This window comes from Macaca nemestrina, chromosome 11 (assembly GCF_043159975.1).
Source record: "Macaca nemestrina isolate mMacNem1 chromosome 11, mMacNem.hap1, whole genome shotgun sequence".
In the NCBI taxonomy this organism is placed as follows: Eukaryota; Metazoa; Chordata; class Mammalia; order Primates; family Cercopithecidae; genus Macaca; species Macaca nemestrina.
Window position 1 is genome coordinate 21,851,847 of NC_092135.1, and position 25,233 is coordinate 21,877,079.

Consider the following 25,233-nt stretch of genomic DNA (forward strand, 5'->3'; position numbering starts at 1 on the left):
AATTTAGATACATCTCAGAAAAGTAAAGAATACACTTTGAATCAAAAACAAGTGTGACTGTGGTTTGGGAGAGATCTTCATCTAAAATATAAAATAACTGCCCGGGTATATTCAAAGGGTTTCTCTAGGAAAAGATTCCTTTACTTTTTATTATTATTTTTAAATTTTTAATTTTAATTTTTTGTGGGTACATAGTAGGTGTATATATTTCCAGAGTACCTGAGATGTTTTGGTACAGGCACGCAATGCATAATAATCACATCATGGAAAATGGGGTATCCATCCCCTCAAGTATTTATCCTTTGTGTTACAAACAGTCCAATTATACTTACTTATTTTAAAGGGTACAATTAAATTATTATTGACTATAGTCACCATATTGAGATATCAAATACTAGGTCTTATTCATTCTTTCTATTTTTGTATTCATTAACCATCCCCACCTTCCCCCCACCCCCTCCCACTACCCTTCCCATCCTCTGGTAACTATCCTTCTACTTTTTTTTTTTTTTTTTTTTTTTTATTATACTTTGAGTTCTAGGGTACATGTGCATAACGTGCAGGTTTGTTACATACGTATACTTGTGCCATGTTGGTGTGCTGCAGCCATCAACTCGTCAGCACCCATCAACTCGTCATTTACATCAGGTATAACTCCCAATGCAATCCCTCCCCCCTCCCCCCTCCCCATGATAGGCCCCGGTGTGTGATGTTCCCCTTCCCGAGTCCAAGTGATCTCATTGTTCAGTTCCCACCTATGAGTGAGAACATGCGGTGTTTGGTTTTCTGTTCTTGTGATAGTTTGCTGAGAATGATGGTTTCTAGCTGCATCCATGTCCCTACAAAGGACACAAACTCATCCTTTTTTATGGCTGCATAGTATTCCATGGTGTATATGTGCCACACAATCTACTCATCTGACAAAGGGCTAATATCCAGAACCTACAAAGAACTCAAACAAATTTACAAGAAAAAAACAAACAACCCCACCAAAAAGTGGGCAAAGGATATGAACAGACATTTCTCAAAAGAAGACATTCATACAGCCAACAGACACATGAAAAAATGCTCATCATCACTGGCCATCAGAGAAATGCAAATCAAAACCACAATGAGATACCATCTCACACCAGTTAGAATGGCAATCATTAAAAAGTCAGGAAACAACAGGTGCTGGAGAGGATGTGGAGAAATAGGAACACTTTTACACTGTTGGTGGGATTGTAAACTAGTTCAACCATTATGGAAAACAGTATGGCGATTCCTCAAGGATCTAGAACTAGAAGTACCATATGACCCAGCCATCCCATTACTGGGTATATACCCAAAGGATTATAAATCATGCTGCTATAAAGACACATGTACACGTATGTTTATTGCGGCACTATTCACAATAGCAAAGACTTGGAATCAACCCAAATGTCCATCAGTGACAGACTGGATTTTTTTTTTTTTTAAGACGGAGTCTTGCTCTGCCACCCAGGCTGGAGTGCAGTGGCCGGATCTCGGCTCACTGCAAGCTCCGCCTCCCGGGTTTACACCATTCTCCTGCCTCAGCCTCCCGAGTAGCTGGGACTACAGGCGCCCGTCACCTCGCCCGGCTAGTTTTTTTTGAGACTGAGTTTCGCTCTTGTTGCCCAGGGTGGAGTGCAATAGGCTATCTGGGTTCACTGCAACCTCCGCCTCCCAGGTACAAGCGATTCTTCTGTCTCAGCTTCCCGAGTAGCTCAGATTACAGGCATGCGCCACCACGCCCGGGTAATTTTTTTTTTTTTTTTTGAGACGGAGTTTTGCTCTGTGCCCAGGCTGGAGTGCTGTGTCGCGATCTTGGCTCACTGCAAGCTCCGCCTCCCAGGTTCACGCCTCAGCCTCCTGAGTAGCTGGGACTAGAGGCACCTGCCACCACACCCGGCTAATTTTTTGTATTTTTAGTAGAGACGAGGTTTCACCATGTTAGTCAGGCTGGTCGCGAACTCCTGACCTAAGGTGATCCACCTGCCTCCGCTTCCCAAAGTGCTGGGATTACAGGCGTGCGCCACCGCGCCTGGCCAGGTGAGTGCTTTTCATCGGCCTGAGAAAGAAGGCCCTGTCCTTAGCATGCCATGCAGTGGAGAGGTGCGGAACAGGAAGCTGCCAATGTTCCAGCTTCTTAATTAGGCTCCATAATTATTTGTGAACTCCTAGATGCCAATGCAAATTTGTGGGTCCAGATCTTTCCCAAAGCGAAACAAAAGTGATTCTTCATTTACCCCTATTTTGATGCCAACATATCTGCCCTTCCCCTCTGTCTGGGCATGCAAACTAGAATTGAGCATTCTGAAATACCTAGTAAATACCTGTAAAGTCCCAAAGGTAGATTGAATGGACAGGTCAGCTTCTTCCTTAATCTAATATTTCTCACTTATTCTGTCTGTATTTCATCCATTATAATACTCCATAACTTTTTTTTTTTTTTTTTTTTTTTTTTTCCGAGAGGGAATCTCACTCTGTCACCCAGGCTGGAGTGCAGTGGTGCAACCTCGGCTTGCTGCAACCTCCGCCTCTGGGGTTCAAGCAATTCTTCTGCCTCAGCCTCCCTAGCAGCTGGGATTACAGGCATGCACTACCAGGCCCAGCTAATTTTTGGATTTTTAGTAGAGTCGGGTTTTCACCATGTTGGTCAGGCTGATCTCAAACTCCATACCTCAGGTGATCCACCCGCTTTGACCTCCCGAAGTGCTGGGATTACAGACGTGAGCCACCACACCTGGCCATAATATTCCAGGACTTTTGCATCTCAATAAAGCACTTTTGTTTTTCTCTGCTTATCGGGAGCTCAGCAAGCCTGATTTGCTTTGCTCTGTTGCTGGTGTCACCACAATGAATTATGGCACTGCTATGAATTTTTTGCCAAAGAGTTACTCCCATCCTTTCAGATTCATTTGTGTATTTCCTCTCATCTGACAATAATGACAGGAGTCAGTCACATAGGCCTGAGCCAGTGAAGGAAGCCGATGAACAGCACTGCTGCAACCTGCAAGCTAATACTGATTTTAAATGCCATTAACAATACTTCTGGCAAAGAAAATTTTAATAACAGGAATTCAGTTAACTTTCTCTCTGTGCTAATGGAGGGGACGGTGGTGCAAATAATCCAAATGTCAGTTGTATTTAATTTTTCTCTGCTTGCCCTGTGCTCAAGGCACATGGGGTGGTACAGGATCCCACAGGTGGCTCAGAAGCCTGAGGATTTACCCAGCAGAGGCCATTGTGACGTCCCTGAATGAGGTCGAGAATTCTCTTCTTTTGAAGGTGGAGCTGTTTCCGTTCTCTGTGTGTTTATAGTATAGTTCAGCATACATTCAACAAGAAGCACCTGTGTGCCAAGCACTGCATTAGGTACTGAGGATTCAGGAATGATTATGGGACTATGAGCGTAATGTGTGTGTGACAGTGACTGCATGGATTTGGGGACAGCCATGCACCATCAAAGTACCAGTGTAGTTCATTCCTGGGGTTAAACAATAGGGTCAGTAGCTGTCAAATGCCGCCTATGCTCAGCTGAGCAGTCCCTCAGGAGGTGGGAAGGCTTCTTAGAACTTTTTCCCTGTAGTTTTTGAGTTTCTGAATGTTTCTCCTACCTCTGTAGTTACTCTTTTTAAATTCTTTTCCCAAGAATATTCTTCTCTACCTTGCCATTAAATGTAGAATTCCTTAGTCCTGGGCTTTCTCTGTTTTTGTTTGTTTGTTTTGTTTTGTTTTTGTTTCGTTTCCTCTGGTTTCAGAGTAAAAAAAAAACATTTTACTCAATTAACATTTTCTTGATGGTAACTCATACATGTCATATATGTGCATCTTTAGCCAAGACTTATCCTCTACTTGCAGCTTATTAGACAGCACATTGTGGATGTTGCTGAGGTCGCTCATACTTGGCATGTCCAAAATCTAATTCATAATCTTCCTCCCCAGGAGTGATCCCTACCAGGACTTTTTTTCTCATTGAGTGACATAATCATTTATCTATCTAGAAACGTGCTGTCAAACTAGACACCTCCCATACCCCAACTCTCAGATCTAATCTATCACCAAGTCCTGTTGGTTTTTCCTTATAAATGTTTCTGGGACTCACCCAGTTATCTCCATCACTGGTATCACTATCAGTGTCCAAGTTAACCTCTCCTCTAGCCTAAATGAACAAATTTACCCACATCTACTTTGGATCCTGTCCCATCCTTTCTTCGGAGTTGTATTAGTCTGTTTTCATGTTGCTGGTAAAGACATACCTAAGACTGGACAATTTACAAAATAAAGAGGTTTTTTGGACTTACAGTTCCATGTGGCTGGGGAGGCCTCACAATTTGGCAGAAGGTGAAAGGTACGTCTCACATGGCAGCAGCAAGAGAGAGAATGAGAGCCACGTAAAACAGGTTTCCCATTATCAAACCATCAGATCTCTAGAGACTTACTCACTGCCACGAGAACAGTGTGGGGGAACCACCCCCATGATTTGGTTATCTCCCACAACATGTGTGAATTATGGGAATACAATTCAAGATGAGATTTGAGTGGGGACACAGAGCCAAACCATATAAAGAGTGTAGCCAGGGTGATTATCTCAAAATACAAATCTGAAAGAAAATGTCTTTATCAGTTGGATATGCATACTGAAACATTTCTAGATGAAATATTGTGATGTTTTGGATTGACTTTAACATATTCCAGATAATGGACAGAAGAAAGATCAAACAAGATGGGCAAATACTGATTACCATTGAAGCTGGGTGATGAGTACAAAGGGGGTTCACATCACTATTCTTTCTCCTTTGTATGTTTAAAATTTTCAACTGTCCGATTAAAAATTAAGACTGGATAATTGAAATGCACCATTCAAATGTAATGCTCATGTTGAAAGTTTAATTTATTTACGAATAAAAAGGAAAAGTTAGCTATAAAAAAATTCTATAATAAAAAGTCAACACATGCACACACATAAATGTAGACATGCTACCTCTTTGCTGAAAACACTCACTGGCTTCCTATTGCTTATAGTATGATGATAAAATTTCTCAATGAGAACTCAAGTTTCTGTGCAGTCTGATCTCTGCTGATCTTTCTAGACCTCTCTTGCACCACATTCTCTCTCTTTCTCAGTCCTCTAGTTCCACCTCCCAGGTGTTACACCCTTATGCATGCTACATTCTCCCAGCTGCAAGCTGAGCACCATCTCCCCTTACCTGACTACGTCAGATCCTTCTAATACAGACACTCAAAATACTGAATACCTCCCTTTCATAGTACATGACACCACTGCAGTTTTTGTGTGATTGTGTAAGCCATTCAATCAGTGTCTGTTTATTCCACTAGACCATAAAACCATTTTATCCCCAAGCATAGTGCATAGCACATGTTATCACGATCAATACTTATTTATTGGATGAATGAATGAATGAGAAGGAATGGAGAGTACTCAGACGTGGCAATCACTTTGTCCTTTGACTATAGAAGCTCCAAAATCTATTGGAAGTGAATTAAGGTGGGCCCACTGGGAGCACTGATTTGTTCATCTGCAATGCCTATGGGGCTATGAGGTGCTGTCTCCTGGCTCTGCCTCATGTTCCTTGAGATGGTACATAGCAGAGCAGACTCATGCCCATGATCAGAATATTCTCCTTTCCAGCCTCAGGACTCAGGGGCTCTTTGACTATTGTAACTAAGTCTCCTTTTTGCCAGTTGGTCCTGGGACTCAGTGCTCCTAGGAATGACCTTTTTCCCATCATCTGATGGGCTAGGCCTGGGCTTTATCCTTGGTCTTTTTCATGATCTGAATCTCTGAGTTCTGATCAGTTATTCTGCCTAATTCTCCGTGTTTCTCTAGGATAAGCCTGACCCAAACTCCCTCCTGGTGGAGACTGCTCTACCCATTTCAGCCCTCCTATCTAGGTGCCTCACCTGCCACCCCAGCTTAGTGGCAGAGACCTCTGTGAGTAGACAGATTGGCTGACAATCACCTGCCAGCCTGTCTGCTGAGTATTGCCTGCTACCTGGATTCATCACTACTGTCCCCTGTCCACCTTCTTGGGTCTTTAGGGACAATTTATGAAGGTATGTCTGAGGCTATGTTGTTTCTTCTAGCCCTCTGTCTCAGGCAATACTCCCAAGCCTCTAAGCTGCCATCATTCTGCCTAGAGAACTCCTCTGCTAGAGTCAGCTTCATAGCCTGGCAGGTCCCCTAGGTCATGGCCTTCGGTGATGAGAAGGCCCTGAATCAGCTTAATGTCACCTCTTATCTGTTGTATAAGTCACTAGTTAACATCATTAGGATAAGATTGAAAGAACTCAGGATCAGCAGTCAGGAGATAGCTCCAGGAAGGAAGGAAGGGAGGAAGGGAGGGATGTAGGGAGGGAGTGAAGAAGGGAGGGAGAGAGTGTAGAAGGGAGGGAGGGATGGATTATTTGGTCTAAAATGTCAGGAAGCCAACAACTATTTTGTAGTGTCTTCTACAAACCCAGAACTATGCAAGGAAGGGAGGAAGGGAGGGGGCTTTCTGCTTTACTCATGTTTCCCAAACATTTATACCAATAAAAATGGTGGACAATTCTATTTGGAGAATACTTAGACTAAACAGACTTCAACAGCTTTCATTTTAGCAGAACTTCTTAGAGCCTTTAATGTGCTAATATGCACTGTGACTCTCCATGAAAGATGTATAGAATAAAGACTTACCCACACTTACATGAATGCTTATGGAAGTCAGTCAGGGAAATACCGGACAACATTATTTCTCATTCTAAAAGTCTAGTCTCATAATTTAAAATGTTGGCTGTCTTATCCATATGTTGAAGTGTGATATCTAAGTATAATATGGTCTGAGTCTTTGAAAGGAGGCTGTTAAACTGGTTTAGGTCAGGACTTCTGAGTACACAACACAGTCTCAGAAGGAGACCGTCCACTTTCCATCTGGTACTTTCCCAATCAAAAAGTGCCAGTATGCACCATGGAAGATCATTAACCTGAGAAGACCAAGTCACTCATTTCAGAAGGGGAGAGGCATGAAGTCTTAGTTGCCCAGATCAGGATCTGTTTTAGAGGATGGCAACCTAACCCAAAGCCAGCCCATCAGTAGGTCTTCTCCAACCTGTGCATGTTGGGTTCTTCACAACATGGTAAGTAGTTCTACCCCATATTACTCTCTTATGCCAGATCATAAGCTTGATCTTTCAAGCCAAAGTCAAGACCTTTCAGTAGAAAAACCTAGTGTTTCAGTAAAGCTGAGGGTCTATCCTGGTGACTCTGGTGTCAAAAGACGAGTTTTATAAACATGGGCTATTTCACCTGCTACAACTTTGCAAGGTCTGCTCCTTGGTCAAGGTCCACAAAAGGGGAGCATTTCACCTGCTTCCCAGAGCTCACAACCTCTCCCTGAGTTCTCTCCTATGAGGTTGGTGCAAAAGTAATTGTGGTTTTTGCCATTGAAAGTCATGACAAAATCTGCAATTACTTTTGTACCAACCTAATGCCAGGTTTCTTTAGCTCTTCGTCTCTGCTTTCATGTAGACTTACTTCTGTTATCCAGTTTAGCAACTCACATCTCCCAACTCTTCACCCTATCCTCAGAGCTCCCTGATTTCTATTTTCCTCTTGTCCAGCATGCTTGCTGCTAAATCCTTTTTTTAAACTCCCCTACTTGGTAGCCCTCTTAACCCACTCCCTTCTGTGGAAGGCAGTCCTTCCCTCCCCACTGTGGGTTTTTCCCAGTCTTTTTCTACACTCTCCAAATCCCCAAATTGGACACAGAGTTCCATCTGGGTAAAACTCTTGGAAGCTATATCTGGCAATTTTTTTATTCCTAAATAAAATAAAAAGATGGGGAGAAATAACAACACATGTTAATGGACCGTGACAAACACAGGCTACTTCCTAACAACTCTTGGTATTTGTCTTTATTTTTAGAATGGCCTCCTGCTGCTTTTACTATCACTCTCTATTTGTTCTTGACAAGGTTCATAGAACAGGAGCGAAAGGAAGGAGGCAGGAGGGAGTGTAGAGAAACAGTTCATTTAAAAAAAAAAAAGAATAATGAAGAAAAAAAAGACAAGCTGCTACTACCACAGCTTCAGCTGATAGGAGCCTAGTGATGCTCTGGTTTCTCTGGTTAATGTTACACAGCACCTGTTGTGACCTTGATTCTTTGTCTCTTTGTCTGCTGGTCTGCTGAGTCCTAAATGGGATACACCATTGTCCTTTTATCATCAGTGACTTCTTGAACTGAGGAGTGACACACAAATCCTGGTATGGTTGGAACAAAGGGAAAAGAAGGCAGGATTACTCAATGTTGAGGTGTTATAAAGAAGGATTTTTGTTTTCTTTTCTCTTCCTCTCAATAATGAAAATGATGGAGGCTCTTTGGATGTCTTTGGGAAGATCAAAGTGTCAGAAATGGGATTGCCCTTCTGAACACAGGAGACTTGTTGCTTTTCTGGAAGTTTTTTCCTAATTAATTCATCACTAGCACCCTGGGTTTCCAGCTCTTCAACAAGAAGCTAACAACTATTTTGTAGTGTCTTCTACAAACCCAGAACTATGCTAGGAACTCCTATCAGTCAGCAGTTCTAGTAGTCATCTGGTTATAAATACAAAACATATATAAAAGAAAATATTAGAGAACAATGTCACATGGTATGAATTGCAAAACTTTGTCCTCTTATGTAGAATCATGTTAGAATACAAGGTTAAAGGGTTGAATAAATTTCCCCTTCTCTCTTACCTCTTCCCTCAACATGACTCTTAAACCACATCCCACTCCCTGCAGGCAACAACCACTGACACTCACACATTTGCCACCCAGTGATGTAAACACCAACTTACCACTCCATTCAAGTCAACTCTCTGATACCTCTGGACTCCAGTCCCTTAGAATTGACGACTTACACCTCTGTGCCCTGCTCTACTTGGTGCAAGTAGTTTTGTTAAGAGACCTATGGCCCTTTATTGTACATATTTATATAGGGGTGTGTTTTCCTGCAGTAGATTGCCAGGATCTGGACAGAGCTCTTTCTTACCCACCATGAATCCTGGAGCTGATCTAGTTGACCTTAGGCAAGCAATATAACCTGTCTGGATTCCAGACTCCGCATATATTAATTGAGAGTTAATACTGTCCTCACTGCATTAAGTTGTTGCTGAGGTTTCAATTAGATAATAAAAATAATGCATGTAACCTAGTGCCTCACATACGGTAGTGCTCAAGAAGGGATATATGAAACCCAAAAGAGAACTTCTGTATTCTCAATGCTGGTGCAACCTGGGCTTATTCACAAAGCTTCTTATTAATATCAAGTGAATGACTGAAGCAAGTGCTATATCCAAGGGAGTTTTCCTGAAGATGAACAGTTTCTAAATTGTTCTCAAGCTGGAGATAAATCATGATATCTATTTTTAAAAATTAAATAAAAATCATATCTTTTTCTGATTCCTTCTTGCCTTTTTGTAATTCCTTGTAAGAAAGAAATGTAAACTTTGTTAAAGAGGGAGCACAGACCCACTGAATAAAACTTCAGAAGGAATTGCTGAGCTGGCAAAGAAAAGCACTGGTGTGGGTTGATCTGAAATTTTGGGGAATGCACCACTGGGCAGAGGTTTAAAGGTGGTCTCGCTCTGAGCTATCCCTGCCTGCATGGTGCCTTGTTCCAGCCCCTTGGGCTGTGTGAGATAGTCACAAAAGACCACTGGACCTTATTATTTGCTAGATTTCTGACAGCACTATCAGCCTCACATAAAAGGAGGTGAGTTGGGGTCCAGCGTCTACACTACACCAACAATAAATGGGCAGCAAACAGCTCTTATGGCCCATGACCAATGAACTCTGACTGAATAGGAAATTAGAAGGCAAGTAAAGTATGAAGGTGGGAGAGGTCAGTGGGAAAATGAAAAAGTAGTGGAATGTGTTGGGCGCTACCTTTCTGTGTCTGCCTCTTCCCTCTTGGTACTCTCCTTTCTGCTAATTCCCAAGTCTCTGTGCCTTGTAAACTCTTGGTCTGGTTCTGCCATTTCCAGCTTTCTCAGCTGAGGTCAGGGAGGTGTGGTATCTAGAGGAGTATCCCTAGTAATTTGTGGCTGTACCTCAACCAAGACAGGAAAAGAAGCTGTATTGGTCTGGACCCTAGACTTGCAGGGACCCTGACATTTTGCTTCATCCTTGTCCTCTGGTGACATGTGCTATATGCAGTAGGCTGGCATTCTCTTCCAAGCTGTGTGGACAACTACTGCTTTTTTCTGACTCCGCATGACCTACCACAAGAAGATTCCCATTGTTGTGCCTCACCTCATAGATCAGATCCTTGTTGATGTGGGCACACGCCTTGTTCAAGTCCAAGTTTATTATTCCTCTTGGACAATGAGATCTGAACTGCTACCTTCTCCCTACTTCCAGGACAGAGACCCACAGTTGGGTAGCCTCCTTTATTTCATATTCTGCAGATTTTTGAATTTCTTCATTTCCCACTACTTGAAACAAAATATGCCTTTAGTTAACCACCCATTTCCCCTTGATTTTGTGTAACCTGCTCTCCATAGAAGGGGAGTTAGAGAAAGATAGATAAACTAGAGAGAGAGCGAGAGAGAGAAAGAGAAAGAAAGAGAGAGAGGCTTCATCCAAAATAATGGTGGAATTTTATGTACTAATGACTGGTTACTTACTGGGAGGATTAGCAAGAGGGAATACAGACCCCCCTGTCCTCTTTCAAGTCACCTCATATAAATGGCTGGCTACTCTATTGCCAACCCAAACTGACCTGATAAAAACCTATTTAGTAAATTAACATTTATAAATGCCTTGCTCTAGGTTTCCTCCCATATCACAGGGTTTTTGCTAATTTTAAATGACATTGACTTTCACTGGAGATTAACAAGATATGAAGCAATCCCAATATTTTAATCAGGGAGGGGATGATTCCTGCTGAATAGCAGAAAAGGGGGTTCTTCTGGAAATCCATTTTTCATTTGTTTTCTCATTTGCACCCCTAGTTTAAAGAAAATTGACTTTTTAGAAGAGAGTGATAATTAATCTTTGAAAATACTACAATTGATTGGCTTTACTGCTGTTTTGGAATACCAAGCACATACCCCAGCCAAGTGGAGCTCTGCCAGGGGAGGGGTTGGCATGACGGGGAGGAGCAGCAGTGTCATGCAGACACATTGGCATTAGAGTGCCAGCCCAGTTGGTGGGGAGGGGCCGAGAGGCGTGAGACCAGCTCTCTACAGCTCTTTTAAGTGCTCTGGGAAAAGGTTGTACTCCTTTGAGACACTTCACAGTCTTTCTGCAAATGGAGAAATGGCCTGCTCAATTCAAATGAACTGCAAGGGCAGACTGATGGATGGTACAGAAATGCGTTATAAAACTTAGATTATAAAGAAATGGATTTCATCTCTAGCAATATGATACTAGATGGGCAGATAAACCCCTCTAGGTATAGAACAGATAAAAATGCTGGATAAAATACTTCAATATATATTTGTAAAGCATAGTTGAGCTCGCAGTGAAGTAAGGGAAACAATTAAAGTCTAAATGACAAGAACACATTATTCTACAAGGGTAAGTAAGCATTACAGCTGATGATTGTCCTGAGGGCATGTGCTTCAAGGAAAACGTCACATCTTCAAAAGCACCTACATGCAGACTACACTTCCCCATGCATATTAAGTAAAAGCTCCAAGCTCTAGTATCCAAGATCCTGGGTTTTCAGACACTGTGAGGATGCACAGTGTGCAGGTGATAAAGCTTGGAGCCTTAACAGGCTGTGAAGTTGGATTAGAAACTCTTGCATGAAGCTACAGTCCTCAAAGGACAACATGTTTGGTAGGTGAACTAGAACATAATCTGCCTTACAGAAGGAGAATTACCTGTCTCTGCCTTGTTTCAGCATGGAGTAAAAAGAAAAAGAAAGCAAGCTCCACTAAGAATTCCTATCTCATGTGCCTGCCTTTCAGCTTTGAGGGCAGAATTCATACCAAACTGTGTTATTAAAATGAAAAGCAAGATACAAAGCACACAAACTCATCAGACATAATGAGCCTGTGGCTTGACAGTGGCCACATAAGCTTGGCAGAAGCAAAGGCAAACCTCTATGAAAAAACACACAATTCAGGTTCCAAAATTTCTGTAAATAAAGTTTAAAGGAATTAGAACTTTTAGTTAAGAATCACCAAATATACAAGAAAAAAAATCCGTCATGAGTAAGAGTCAATAGAAACAACAAGCTATAGAGTCAGACCCACAAAGAATGCAAATATTGTAATAATCTGATACCAACATATGTTTTATATATTTAAAGAAAGCTGAGAAGGATGAAAAAGTGTCAAAACATATGACCAGGAAGATTGGGGAAAAAGTAAACAAACAGAATACTTAGAAATTTAAAGAATAAAAATGAAATTAAAAAACCATATGTGCAGACTAAACAGCAGATTGGACACAAATGAAGAGAAAATTAATCTCCCAGAAAATAGATCTGAAGCAATTAGCCTGAATGAAGTTTAGAGAGGCAAAGGGATAGAAAATATGAAAGAGGTTAAGAGACAGAGAAGACAATATTTAAAGATTCTGCATCTGTTTAACTGAAGTTCCAAAATGAGAGACTAGAAAGAATGGTGGAGAGGCAATATTCAAAGTAATAGCAGATGAAAAAATTTCCAGAATTGGTAGAAAAACTGTACACCTTGAATCGAACACCAAACTAGGACAGTACAAATAAGAAAATTGCAAGCTAATCTCATTCATGAACATATATATGAAATTCTTCACCAAAAAGTTCCAAAATAAATCCATCAATGTGCAAAGAAGATCATACATTATGACTGATGCTGCACCATTTTTTTCTCTCCTAGCTCATTTTATCCGCTGGTGTGCATTTAAGTACCATATTTATGCTGATGATTTCAGCATAATGCTGCTTTGAGTTTGCACTCAAGTTCCAGAAAAAGAGAGTAGAAGGAATGGTGGAGAGGCTGTATTAAAGTACCAATTACCTAAGTATCACAGACATCCCAACCAAAGTAAGTCCAAAGCGAAGCCCTTCATTTTTCCTCCCAAGACTGTTTCATTAGCCCTGGTTTTCTTCTGCTTTCACCCCTAGGTCTTTTTCTTGGTTGTTTCAAGTTCTTTTCCATTCCTTTTATCTAAACCATTCATATATGTTCTTCTCATCTTGAGTTCCTGCACCAAGAAATTTTTCCTAACTTACCTCTTCCCTCCTCACAAAATCTGGGCTAGTTGGCCCTCCTATTCCTTCCATAGCTTTCTGAAGTTTTCAGCATAGGACTTATCAAGGGGTGTTGCAATGGTTGTGTACTTGCCTGTCTCTCTCACTAGAGGCATCTTGAGACAGGGATTCTTGTTCATTGAGAGAACTTGTGCCTTGAGTACAGAGTCTAGCCCTTAGTTGTCACTTGCTCAGTAAATGTTAGTTGACTAACTGAATAAACAGAGTAGCATAAATGTTTTAGTCAAAGTAGGCACAAGGCAATAAGGAACTAAGGAGAGAGATACAGGAATGTCTCCTATCCAGTCTGAAAGATGCAGCCCAGGAAATGTTTGAACTGAGTTTGCTAAGATATGTATAAGCTTTGACCATCTTGAGAGGAAGGACACAAGGGAAAAAGAACATTTTAGTTAAAGAAAACACCATGAGCAAAAACTAGTGGAAAAATGTAAGCAAATTACTTGGAGCTAAGAGTATTTGGAAAGCACAAAAAATGTCTCTGGAGAGGTGAGATTCTGAGATTCTCTGGAGCTTTGGAGGTCAAATCCCAAAGTTTGGCAATCCTCCTTGAAACAGGGGAGCCTCTGAAGGAAGTATAATGGGAAACTTACATGGCCAGACTTTCGCTTCAGAAAGATAATTCTAGATGTAGCTAGGAGAATGACCCAGAGGTGTGGAATCGGACACAGGAAAACACGTTTTGTAGGACTGGAAGCCATCTAGTTGATAAATGGCAAGGGCTGAGTAATAACAGTGATGGTTATTAGCAAGGAGGGAGCCAATTGTTCTCAGAGTGCCAGGGGAAGGTGCTAGTATCGCACCAAAATATTCTGTAAGAACTGTCGTTTGGGGGATTATCCAGCTGTCAGCATGGTCACAGGCCTGGCTGGGGCTAAGCTGACCCTGTTTGTGTCTCTCTGGAGCCACTGCTGGAGTCGGCGGAGACATCTCCCCCTACTTCAGGAACCATCTGGAGAAGGTCAGTCTGACTGGTGGGATTCATATTCATTAAAAAGTTTACAAAAGCACAAGTCCTTGCCCAGAAAGGGAGAGATTACATCAACCTTCATCCTTTCTGTCGCTCATTGTTTTCTGCTGTTTTTATTACTGTTTTGGCATCAACCTTGGCTTTGAAGCTGAAAACAGACAGTGGCTACATGTCAATATTCATTAAATATGAGAAGATAGATTAATCCTCAGGAATCTAATTTTGATGTTAAAACTGAAACTCATGCAGGCTTTTCTTGCCTTTTTGTGGAAACTGGTGACTATTAAAGATAGGTTATGCCTGATAGGTTGATTAAACAGCATTCCTTTTCATAATCTTCCTTTTTCATAATGTTTTAGAAAATACTAATTTATTAAGCAAACATAGTAATCTTCACAGACTGTTATCTAAATATTTAATTTGCATATCAAATCATACATCTGATAGGGCAGGATAAATGTGATTAAATTCATTAATATAGATATTCCAAGGTGAGTGTTTTCCTTGCTGTGATGTTTTTTGATTCAGATTTGAATTAGAGCACATTGGCTTTTCATGTCACACATTACAATTTCTTCTGTCCTTTATGGCAATGTTATCAATATAGCTAAACAGTCACACACTGGCCACGGAGTGGTGTGTACCTTCCAGTTCTCAGGAGGGGGCCAAGTGAGTGTCGGGGATTTAGACAAATGTATTCCAGGGGCTTCATCACAGGAGTAGTTTTGCATAGCACAGTTTTGTGCGCTTTCCTGTACCTAGCTTTCCTGCACCTAGCTTTCCCAACAGGATGGGTCAGCCCTGGAGGCCTGTTAGGAGACCAGGCCACCAGATGGACTCCAGAGGAAAATAATCCTTTGACTAAATGAGTGTTCAGGAGTCCAGAAGAAGACTAAGACTACTATATTACATCATGTCACCAGCTATAGAAAAAGGTTGACTACAAGAGAAAAATGTATGGGTGGACATTTGCTAAAGGAGTGTACTTTACAAATGAAGTGGTTTTTACTGAGAACAGCAAGCCATAGAGGTTAAAGGGATGGACTTTGGATGCAGACTTCCTAGTTCCAAATCTATGCCTCAATTTTCTCCTTTGTAAATGGAAATCTTAATATTATCTCTTGTGTAGCTTGCCATGAGGATAAAATGAGTGAATGTATATAGAGTGCTTAGAAATTGACTGTCACAACATAACCAAGTTTTCTCCTTTGCCCATTGGTGTCTTGTCCTCTAACACAGGGTCCAGCCAATTGTAAGCACTCGATGTGCCTAAATTCAACTCACTGTACACACTCCCTGGACATTTATTAAGTGCCAGACCTGGGCCAGGCACTATGATAATGATGAATAAGACATATGGTCTGCCTCAAGAAAGCCAAAGTCTAGTAGAGAAGACAGACACATAAATAATAGATTCTATTCTGTGTGATGAAAGCAATAATGGGGGCAGATACGGTGACAAATTCCAGAGGTGGTTAGTGGGGAGACGCAGTTCTGATTTAGGAGGTTTATAAAGGAAATGGTTTACATGGTTTCTAACTACTATGTTGGGTTTCGAGGTGTGATTAGGAGTTGGATTATCAGGAGTGTAAGTGATAAGGGAGAGTAAAAGGGTTAAAGAACTTGGGTATAACATAAACAGAAAACCAAACACCGCATGTTCTCACTCATAAATGGGAGTTAAACAATGAGAACACATGGACACAGGGAGGGGAATAACACATACCGGGGCCTGTCAGTGTGTGGTGGGGCCACACTGGGGTGATGAGGGGAGGGAGAGCATCAGAAAAAATAGCTAATGCATGTGGGGCTTAAAACCTAGGTGAGGGTTGATAGAGGCAGCAAACCACCATGGCACATGTATACCTATGCAACAAACCTGCACATGTATCCTGGAACTTAAAGTAAAATAATTTAATAAATCATTTCTCATTCAAAAAAAAAAAAAAAACCAACTCAGGTATAGAATAATGAATATGGGATTAAAATATGCCAATTCTTTCATCCCTTTTGTTGTTTCTTTGCTTTGGCCATGAAATTTATGGTTTGGAGTCTCCCCAGTTCCTAATCTAAGTTTGGAAAGAATCACATGCCTAGTGAAAGCATCAAACTGGAGAATCCCCTCCTATTCTGAGAACTGGCGAGCTGGTGTTCAGCTGCGTGCACTGCTGTTTATAGACCACTGGCTTGTCTCCAACAGTTGAGTCTAGACTTGGTCCATTACTTTGCTTCTGAGACAACTTTCTGGCCAAACCTAATCAAGAAATTGCATATCAATTCCAAACCCTTAACTATTCAGAGCTTTGTTCTTCTGGAAGAAATGGGATGGAAAATATTTGAGAATTTATGGATTTCCAAATATAACCACTTCTTTTGCTGGAGGGGGCTAGAGAATGGGAGTAACAATTTTCACAATCACCTTCTTCATTTCTTCTGCCCTTTAGTCACTTGCCTGTCTCATAACATACTATCATACTGAGAAATGGATTAAAAATACACTTTGATTCCCAATTCATTAAAATTAAATGTGTCACATCTTACAAGTGAAAGTACAATTTTCCGATGGAAAATGAAAACATTTTTCCCTCATATTTTGCTATTACTGTCCCCACAGTCTCACAGTTGACAGTCTTTACTTTGAAAGGCTGCTTCACACAGATATGCACAGAATTCATATTGGAAGCACCAGGAACAGAGAGGAAATGCACGGGGGTACTTTCAGAGGAGCAAGGTTGTGTAAAGGACCACTGAGCTGACCATAAGAACCACATTTCTTTTCTGATGGTCTTGCCTGGCTGAAGGATGAATCACTTCCTTAAGCTGAATCGGCATAACCAAAGCATGCTCTTAAATTTTAAATGATGTGTATTGTTTCTAGGCTGGTCGTATTTTATGTCCTTGCTTCTATCTACTGGCCAAAGGAGAACACAGAACTATCCATTTTCTTCCTTAGATCTCTTCCTGCTCTTAGATCCTCAGTCTTAATGATACCATCATCTTCCCTAGTGAGAAATCTGGGAGCTAGCACACATTTATAGTTGTCTTTAATCTCTTGACCTAATTTTCACTGTTATTTCCACCTCCTTAACTTTTTTTTGTTTGATATCTCTTTCATGTTCCTCTTAGTGAACTGTGTATATAGATGAAGACCCTTAATTGAGAAAAAAAAAACCCAATTTCTACAGAGTATTTCAAAACATTCCTCATCTGAACTTTTGTAGGACCCTGTAGGATTTCCTGCTTTTGTTCTCATACTTCCATCCCAGATTTGTAACACTGATCGTGCTTTGCACTTTAGTGGCTATAGGACCAAGTTAAAATTTCTTAGCATGAAATAGAAGGCCTTTAGTCATCTGGCTCCACCCTTCTTTCTAATGCCTCCTAGTTTCTCTTCATGCCTTTGCTTATGTTCTTCCTGCAACTTGATGTCCCTTTCTCCTCTAATATCTTTGTTAAACCCCTTCGACTCATCTATGAACTTTCTTAAATTACATGTCGAGCTATGTCAAAGGCAGGACATAGCTTACTCAAAGTGGGTAACTTGAGAGTTTAATAAAGAGATTATCTATAAAGACGTAGGCAGGATGTGGGGAAATCACAAACGGTAGGGTAGTAAGTACCTGAGGCTCAAACAAGGGGCTGCCATCTGCCCCCTCCCTGGGCAAGGGAGCTGTTACCTGAACCCAGAGACACTAACAACACCCCTTTCTGCTCACTGCTGCCTTTGCCCCCATGTTCTTCGTTCCTGTCTTCATTTCCTCCCCCTAGTTTGTCGGTCACTTCCTCAAAGGACACTGATGTCCAGAATCCCAAAGTTTCAAACCATTATCCAGCTCCCTTGAAGTATTAAAAAAGACACAAGAGAAACCACTTCGTATGAATAACTCATTTCTCTCTGGTTTCTACACCAGGTCCTAGCTACACTTCTGCTCTGGTTAGGTGAACAGAACCATTTGTGAACTTTGAGTTTCTTCCCCTGTGATCCTTCACACCTAGAACCTAGAGCAGAATCATCCCTTCAGTGGCCTCCTAGCTGTTTCCTTTGTGGGTTCTACCACAGTTTCCTACTTGGCCCTCATAGGCTGAAGGCATTCCAAGAAGAGTTCTCCCTCGCCTAAAATGGATCATCTGCAAACAAATGAAGAGAGGATTCCCTCCTCATTTCAATCATCCAAGGTCCATGTCCAATGTGTCCTATATGGGGACTTGAGTTGGTCTCCCCGGTGTGCTAGATGCACATCGGAACTCTACCAAGTTTAGGTTGTAAAGGGGGAGGCTGAGGGCTTGGAACAAAATTTTGATGAATGGAGAAAAGAGGGTCTTGATAAGAAAAAGTAGAACAAACTTCCTTGCATAGTTTAATTTGTGGGTGGAGCACCTTAGCATGACTCTGGATGTGAGTTTCCCAGTTTTGGTGAGAACTAAAGCTCCCTGAGAATGTCACTGAATTTTCATATACTTTAGATTCTTTTTTAATTTTTATTATTTATTTATTTATTTTACGACTTCTATCATTAAAGTCAACAATATTAATTAGGCCCTTATTTTCAAAAATCCTTTTCCTATGGGCTGTCTTCAGCATACAAAAGGCATATGTCAGCAGTGTCTACAGTGATGAAACTCAAGTCTTTTTTCCACGAAATAGGATACTGGTATGGAGGTGGAAGAGTCAGTGTGGTTGACCACAGAGAGAGAAAAGGTTCAATAAACCCCTGGTGCAGGTATTCTAATCCTGGGATGTGGGCTGTGAACTTCCAGTTCCTTCCCTATAATAGCTCTTAATATACTTTATTGTAATTGCCTTTTTAATGTCTGTCTCTCTTACTAGATTATATGCCCATGAGGGCAGGGAATTTGTTCTATTCATCATTGGCACCCTAGTATTTAGCACAGTGCCTAATGAAGAGCAGATACCCGACAATTATTTGTGGGAAAAAATGGCTTCCTGTTGTTTGAAGAACATCTCTGTGCAAACAGGAGGCCCTCACTCTATTCAGTAAATGGGACCAAGTCTAGAGTGTCCCGGGTGTGGCCATGGGAAGGAAGATTCTTTGATTTCTTCTGACTGTCATGGAGTGGGTAAGGCATGTAAGTTATTTTCATATACCCATGTAATAAGACCTAGGCAGATGCCACCTATTTATTTTGATTTGAAGACTCTTGCAGTCTTAAAATACCACCTCTTACCACTTGTGTTTGTTAGTAATTATCAGCCTCTGTCAGAATAAAACTGTGTTATGCAGTAGAAACACAGTGATTCAGCCTAAGGTATGGACTTCCCTGGACTTGTTAACTCATAACAGTTTGTTAGATCAGCTGGAATAAGATATGGACCTGGAACACAGAGTGGCTAAGTTTTGATAAAAGTGAGGGAAAATGGAGAACTCTTACATTACTCCTCAGTGTAGAGTGAGCGTAAAGGAAGGTAGTTCTGTGGAGACTGGAACCCTTTATTGAGCTGGTCCTCTGATCAAGCTGGAGTGTGCTGTCACAGCATAACTGATCTGGAAAAAAACACCTCAGGTGGGGGTAACTTGAGAGTCAGGAGGAAGAAGGATGAGGGGAGGAGTCTGCAAATATTTCAAATCTTCCCAGGTATTTTTCTGGGAAATGTATAAGATGAGGCAAGTTAGAATATGTGGCTGTGCTTCAGACATTAATGGCCCTCAAAACACACATCGAGCACTTCATAAGCCCAGGAGGGAAACTGATGGCTGAAATGGGTCCAGTACAGATCAAAGTGAGTGTGAAGACCTCCTCAATATCTTCAAGACACTGGTTTGGATGATTGCAGAATATGCATGGGCATGTAAGACACCATCCTTCCCCCGCAGGAATCTTACAGTATAGTTTTGAAGACTTCATAACAAAATATCAAACCAACCACTTCTTTGCCTTGTACATAAAACGTATCAATCTTTGCTCAACCAATAACATAGACCATCTGCCTTCCAGACACTTGTCAGAGAGAATAACCTCAAATCGTCAACTCTCTAACCCCTATCAGAATTCAATCTGAGAGAAGAGATACTTAGGGAAGATAGTCTCTAAGGAATGGTTTTCAAATTATTATTATTTTTTGCAACAGGTTTTTTCTTCTAATGATATCTTACCTAGAAAGGCAGAACAGGAAATAGAGAAAAGTGGAGGTGTGCTAATTGAAGGGGGCAAGAGACCCCTAAAGTCCCTCAGCCCCTCGTTGGTCCCTGAAGCACCTGTATGTGACTCCACTGTCCCTGAAGGGTGCACTTTGGAAACCACAGGTCTAAAGGAAATACAAGATCATTACTCCTCCACATGTTCTGTCTTTGTAAGCATTCAGTGGAAAGCTACAACCAGGACTCATTTAGCTTGGAATGTGCAAATTTGCCTTCTTGAGTTATGCTCTTAGCTTACCCTGAGGGTGAGAGTAAGATCAGTCTTATGGATTTTTTTTGTCTTTATATATTTTTGAATTGACAGAAAATATTATGAAAAGTATGTGACTTTTATAGTTCAAAAAAAGTAGAAATGGATGATGTAATAAAGGTAGAAATGGATGATGTAATTAAAGCAGGATTTTAGAAAAAATGGGCATAATCTAAGGTAGAAATATTAGAGACTGAAAGCAGAGAGAAGTTTGGAAGTTGGTGTTGTCAGCCCAGAGTGACACTATAGACACCTAGACCAGAGTGGTGACAGGTACAAGATGGAAATCATTTAGCATGAGGATAAATGAACAGGGAAATATCAGAGGCAGCAGAAAGACAGAAGAACAGAGGAGCCATGGTAAAATGGCAGAGGGTATCTATGGGGAAATCCTGAGGGATTTGATCAGTGGGGTTTGTATAAAAAGAAGATAATCACCGTCCTTTAGAAGTCAGAATCAGAGGGAGCCGTAGCTGGTAAGAAGAGCTTGCTTCCTTGTGTCAGGAGGGACATGGAGGTCAAGGGGATAAGAATGCTTGTACACTTGGAAGTGGTAACCACACATGCTCACTGGGGATTCTGGTCCTACACATAAGATGCTTCCCTCCAAAACTCCTCCCAAATGAGAGAGCTGCCCACATCCCCAGACCCTCCCTGAATAATGCATTCTGACCTGATTCTAATGATTCAGTAAAAACGGTAATCATTTACATCTGTATACAGAGTGGATGATACATTTCTCCAAAGGGTTTTCACATCCGTTCTCTTGTTTCACTCTTCCAATCATGCTGTGAGGGAAGAATTGCTGGTTGTGCCTTGATTTCCTGAAAAAAGATACAGACAAAAAGTTACATAACACACTTCCTAGGTAGTGGTTGACTTGTGTCTGGGACCTGGGTCTTTTTTTTTTTAGATGGAGTCTTGCTTTGTTGCCCAGGCTGGAGTGTAGTGGCGTGATTTTTGCTCACTGCAACCTCCACCTCCCGGGTTCAAGCAGTTCTCCTGCCTCAGCCTCCCAAGTAGCTGAGATTACAGGCACCCACCACCATGCCTGGCCAATTGTTTTGTGTTTTTAGTAGAGACAGGGTCTTGCCATGTTGGTCAGGCTGGTTTCAAACTCCTGACCTCAAGTGATCTGCCCACCTTGGCCTCCCAAAGTGCTGGGATTACAGATGTGAGGCACTGCGCCCAGCTGGGACTTGGGTCTTTTGCCTGCAGCCTCGCACTCAGTCTACCCTTCCCACTGGCAGGCTCTCCAGCAGGGCTCTGCATCCTTGTCTGTCTACAGGTGCACAGGAAGTATGACTCTTGAAATCATTCAGAGTTTCTGCTCTGTTTGGTAGTCTGTACATCACCTTTCCAGACTTGTCTGAATTGGATATTGATGTTGGCCACTTGGCTCGAAGGGCTGTGTTTCATTTTTCCAATGTCTCAATTTTATTCATTTAGCTGGTATCTTGTCTCTTCTTATCCATATTTTATCCACATTAGCACCACCTTGTGTGTCTGAGCTCTCACTTGATATGCACCGGCAGGTGTGGTCTGCATGCTGATGCCTTTGAGGATGTCGTCTTTGAAGTTTCCTGTCCTCCCATTCTGGATATTTTTTGCTTGTTCTGTGGCCTGACTCTGGTTCTTGTCAATGGACTTATGGTGATGTCCTATATATTTTGTGTAAATGTGACCTTTGTAATGTTTTAAAATTGGCCTCTTTTACTAATGAGTGATTCCCCTTGTTTGTGAAGTAGTATGTGATTAGGTAGTTAAAAATACACACACACAGGTAGTGTATCTATAGAATATTTAGTATCTATTGTATAGTATATGTAATATGTGTGTTCATATTTATAAGTGTATCTATGTGACTATCCAAGTGTCCAAACTATTTATCTGTCTGTCCACATACACACACATGTACATATATTATATTCAGGATTAGGTCCTGAAACCTAGATCTAAAAGGTCGCTAAAAGTAACCTTAACCTTAACTATGAAGTGTCTGGGAGACAGGGGTCCATTTGGCCTATCCAGTCTGCTGAGGGGGTTAGTTTTGCAAAGGAGAATTGTTTACTTAGAAGCACTGTTTTAGACATAATAGTGATCTTAGAGATCATTGAATCTAAACTCTCATTTTGTAGCTAAGAATGCAAAAGTTATGGGTTTTGCTTGAAGTCACCCAGCTCACTATGAATTATAACTCAGCTGGGATTAGAGCCTGGGAGCCTCCAAATTCCCACTCTGGTTCCCTTCCTTATATCCCTTTGTCTCTTCCTTGCATATATCTTTGTTTTCAGGAAATATAATAGTTCACAAGAGAAATTAAAGTTGGAGCTTGGTGTCATCATCCCATAGCATTTTATTGTGGGAATTGTTATAAATGATCATGTTTGACCCTGAATTCTCCTGAGACCGCAAAGTGTCCAGGGACATAGAAAAGAGAGGCAGAAAATTAAAAGCCTTGTAGGTAAAAAGGCACGTTTTCAACATCGTAGCAGAGAACAGGGGCTTGGGGTCTACATCTAGTCTGAGGCATCCCTTCCCTAACCTTCCGTTTATGAAGGACCCAGCACCACCTTCTCCTTTCACCTTTCTATTTCCCCACCAACCCCGGGGTATTGGGGCCAACCAGGAGTTGTACAAGTATAAGTCACTTTGCTTCACAAAAGGGATACAATTACCAAACTGTCTTCTGTTTCCACTGTCCTGGGGATGTCTTTTTGCAGTCATCCTGGGCCAAGAGAAGATTATGGCATTGGATAGTTAGATTTGCTCTATGTTGAGACAACACTTGATTTATGTAATTGGGCCAGACACCTGGTAAAATCACTGAATAGAAACCAAGTTGTTTGAACTGATTGGTGTGTAGAGCAACTGGTCATTTGAATCAGAACTCTCAGCCTAGCAGTTCGGTGCTATTATAATACTGCAAATGTAATACTACAGAACAGCAAACTGAGCCTTGCCTTCATACAATTTTAAAGAAATAATAAAGCATATGCCCATAAACTTGCATAGAAAGTTTGCAAGGGAATTCTTTCTAAATGAGCTTGTTGGTGGGGATTTTTTACTCTGGAGAGAGAAAATCAAGATGGGAAACCTGTGACTGACACAGTGCTAACTATGTGCCTGAACAGGGATGAAGTGGGTAAAAGGCAGGCAGCTGGTGCTTTCCCATAGCCATGAAGATTCTGACCATTTAGACCATTTATTTGTTTATTTATTGCTTGGAGACAGGGTCTTGCTCTGTCACCCAGGCTGTAGTGCAGTGGTGAAATCATAGCTCACTGCAGCCTTGAACTCCTGGGCTCAAGAGAGCTTCCTGCCTCAGCCTCCTGAAGTGGCTGGGACTACAGGCACATGCCATCATGCCGGGCTAGTTTTTTTAAAAAAAATTTTATAGAGATGGGACTCTCTTTGTGCCCAGGCTGGTCTCTAACTCCTGGGTTCAAGCTGTCTTCTTGCCTTGGCCTCTCAAAGTGCTGGGATTATAGGCATGAGCTGTCCGGAGCTGCACGCCCCGGCCATAGCGAATAATAATTAAAGATTAAACGCCTGAGCTATATTCATTTCCACCCCACACCTTCTCCCTAGATTTACCTTCTTCCCTGTATTAATACCGCCATTAAAAGATGGCGCTCTTCCTGCTTCTTCTTCATTCATTTTTCCCCGCGCCGGCGAAAAGACTACCTGACAGCGCAGGCGCAACATGACGTCTGACCGGAGAAACCGAAGCCTATCTGGCCACGCCTTCCGCAATGAGGTCATTTCCACCTTAGCCCAACCCCTTCCCCTCCAAATGTATATAAGGCATTGCATTACCACCATTAAACGAGACTTGATCAGAGCACTGTCTTGTCTCCATTTGTCGTGTCTCTTGTTCCCCAAATTCCCACCCCCTCCTCCAGGGCCTACACTGACAATCCCGCGGGCCGGGATAATGAGCTACCATGCCTTTCGACTGGATGTCCTGGTCACCAACCAACTTGTAACTGTGAAGTGACCCTTTGGTCCAGCTAAATGAGATGGACTGGTGATGCACACAAGCATTGTCAAGGCCTCCTGTTTTTGAAGTTTTGTGGATAGAGCGGGTCTGAACTTTGTTCCTGCCTTGTGGTCTTAGAACAAAAACACCTAAGCAGTCTCTGTGTGAATTACATAAACGCAGTCGAGTTGTCTCCATGACCAACTAGCCATAAGACCATTACTCTCTGTACTTGTTAATAACATTTGTCTTTAATTTATTAATTTACCTACTAAACTCTAAACTTTGAAACAATTTTAGACTTACAGAAGACTTACATATTCTCTCTCCCTCCCTCCTTCAAATGCTGTGGTATATATTTCCTAAAAAGAGCATTCTCTAATATAACCACTGTACACTGTGTAAATATCCTGTTTCTCACTAAAGTTTCACCCACTAGATTTGCATCTATTGATGATTCATCTACTGATGCCTTATTTATCTTTGGACGATCAATTTAGTAACTACTATGTTTCTATTATTGGATTAGACACATATGTGAATACAACTCACTCTCTAACCTCAGTCTATTAGAAAAAAACAGACACGTAAACAGATACATTACAGAGTAACAAGTGCA

General features: G+C 41.5%; 1 long non-coding RNA gene across 2 annotated transcripts in view; it reads right to left on the bottom strand.

Moving 5' to 3' along the window:
* Window positions 1–24,446, bottom strand: part of LOC139356963 (uncharacterized) — a 29,165-nt gene extending 4,719 nt beyond the window's left edge. Inside the window, exons 1-3 of one of the 2 annotated variants that reach the window (XR_011609522.1) lie at window positions 24,230–24,446; window positions 21,306–21,456; window positions 7,888–8,266 (exon numbers count right to left, since the gene is read on the bottom strand). This is a non-coding gene — a long non-coding RNA (uncharacterized lncRNA). Of the gene's footprint in view, window positions 1–7,887; window positions 8,267–21,305; window positions 21,457–24,229 lie in introns of those variants that run through there. The other variant, XR_011609521.1, reaches the window with a different exon arrangement.
* Window positions 24,447–25,233: the final 787 nt, after the last annotated feature.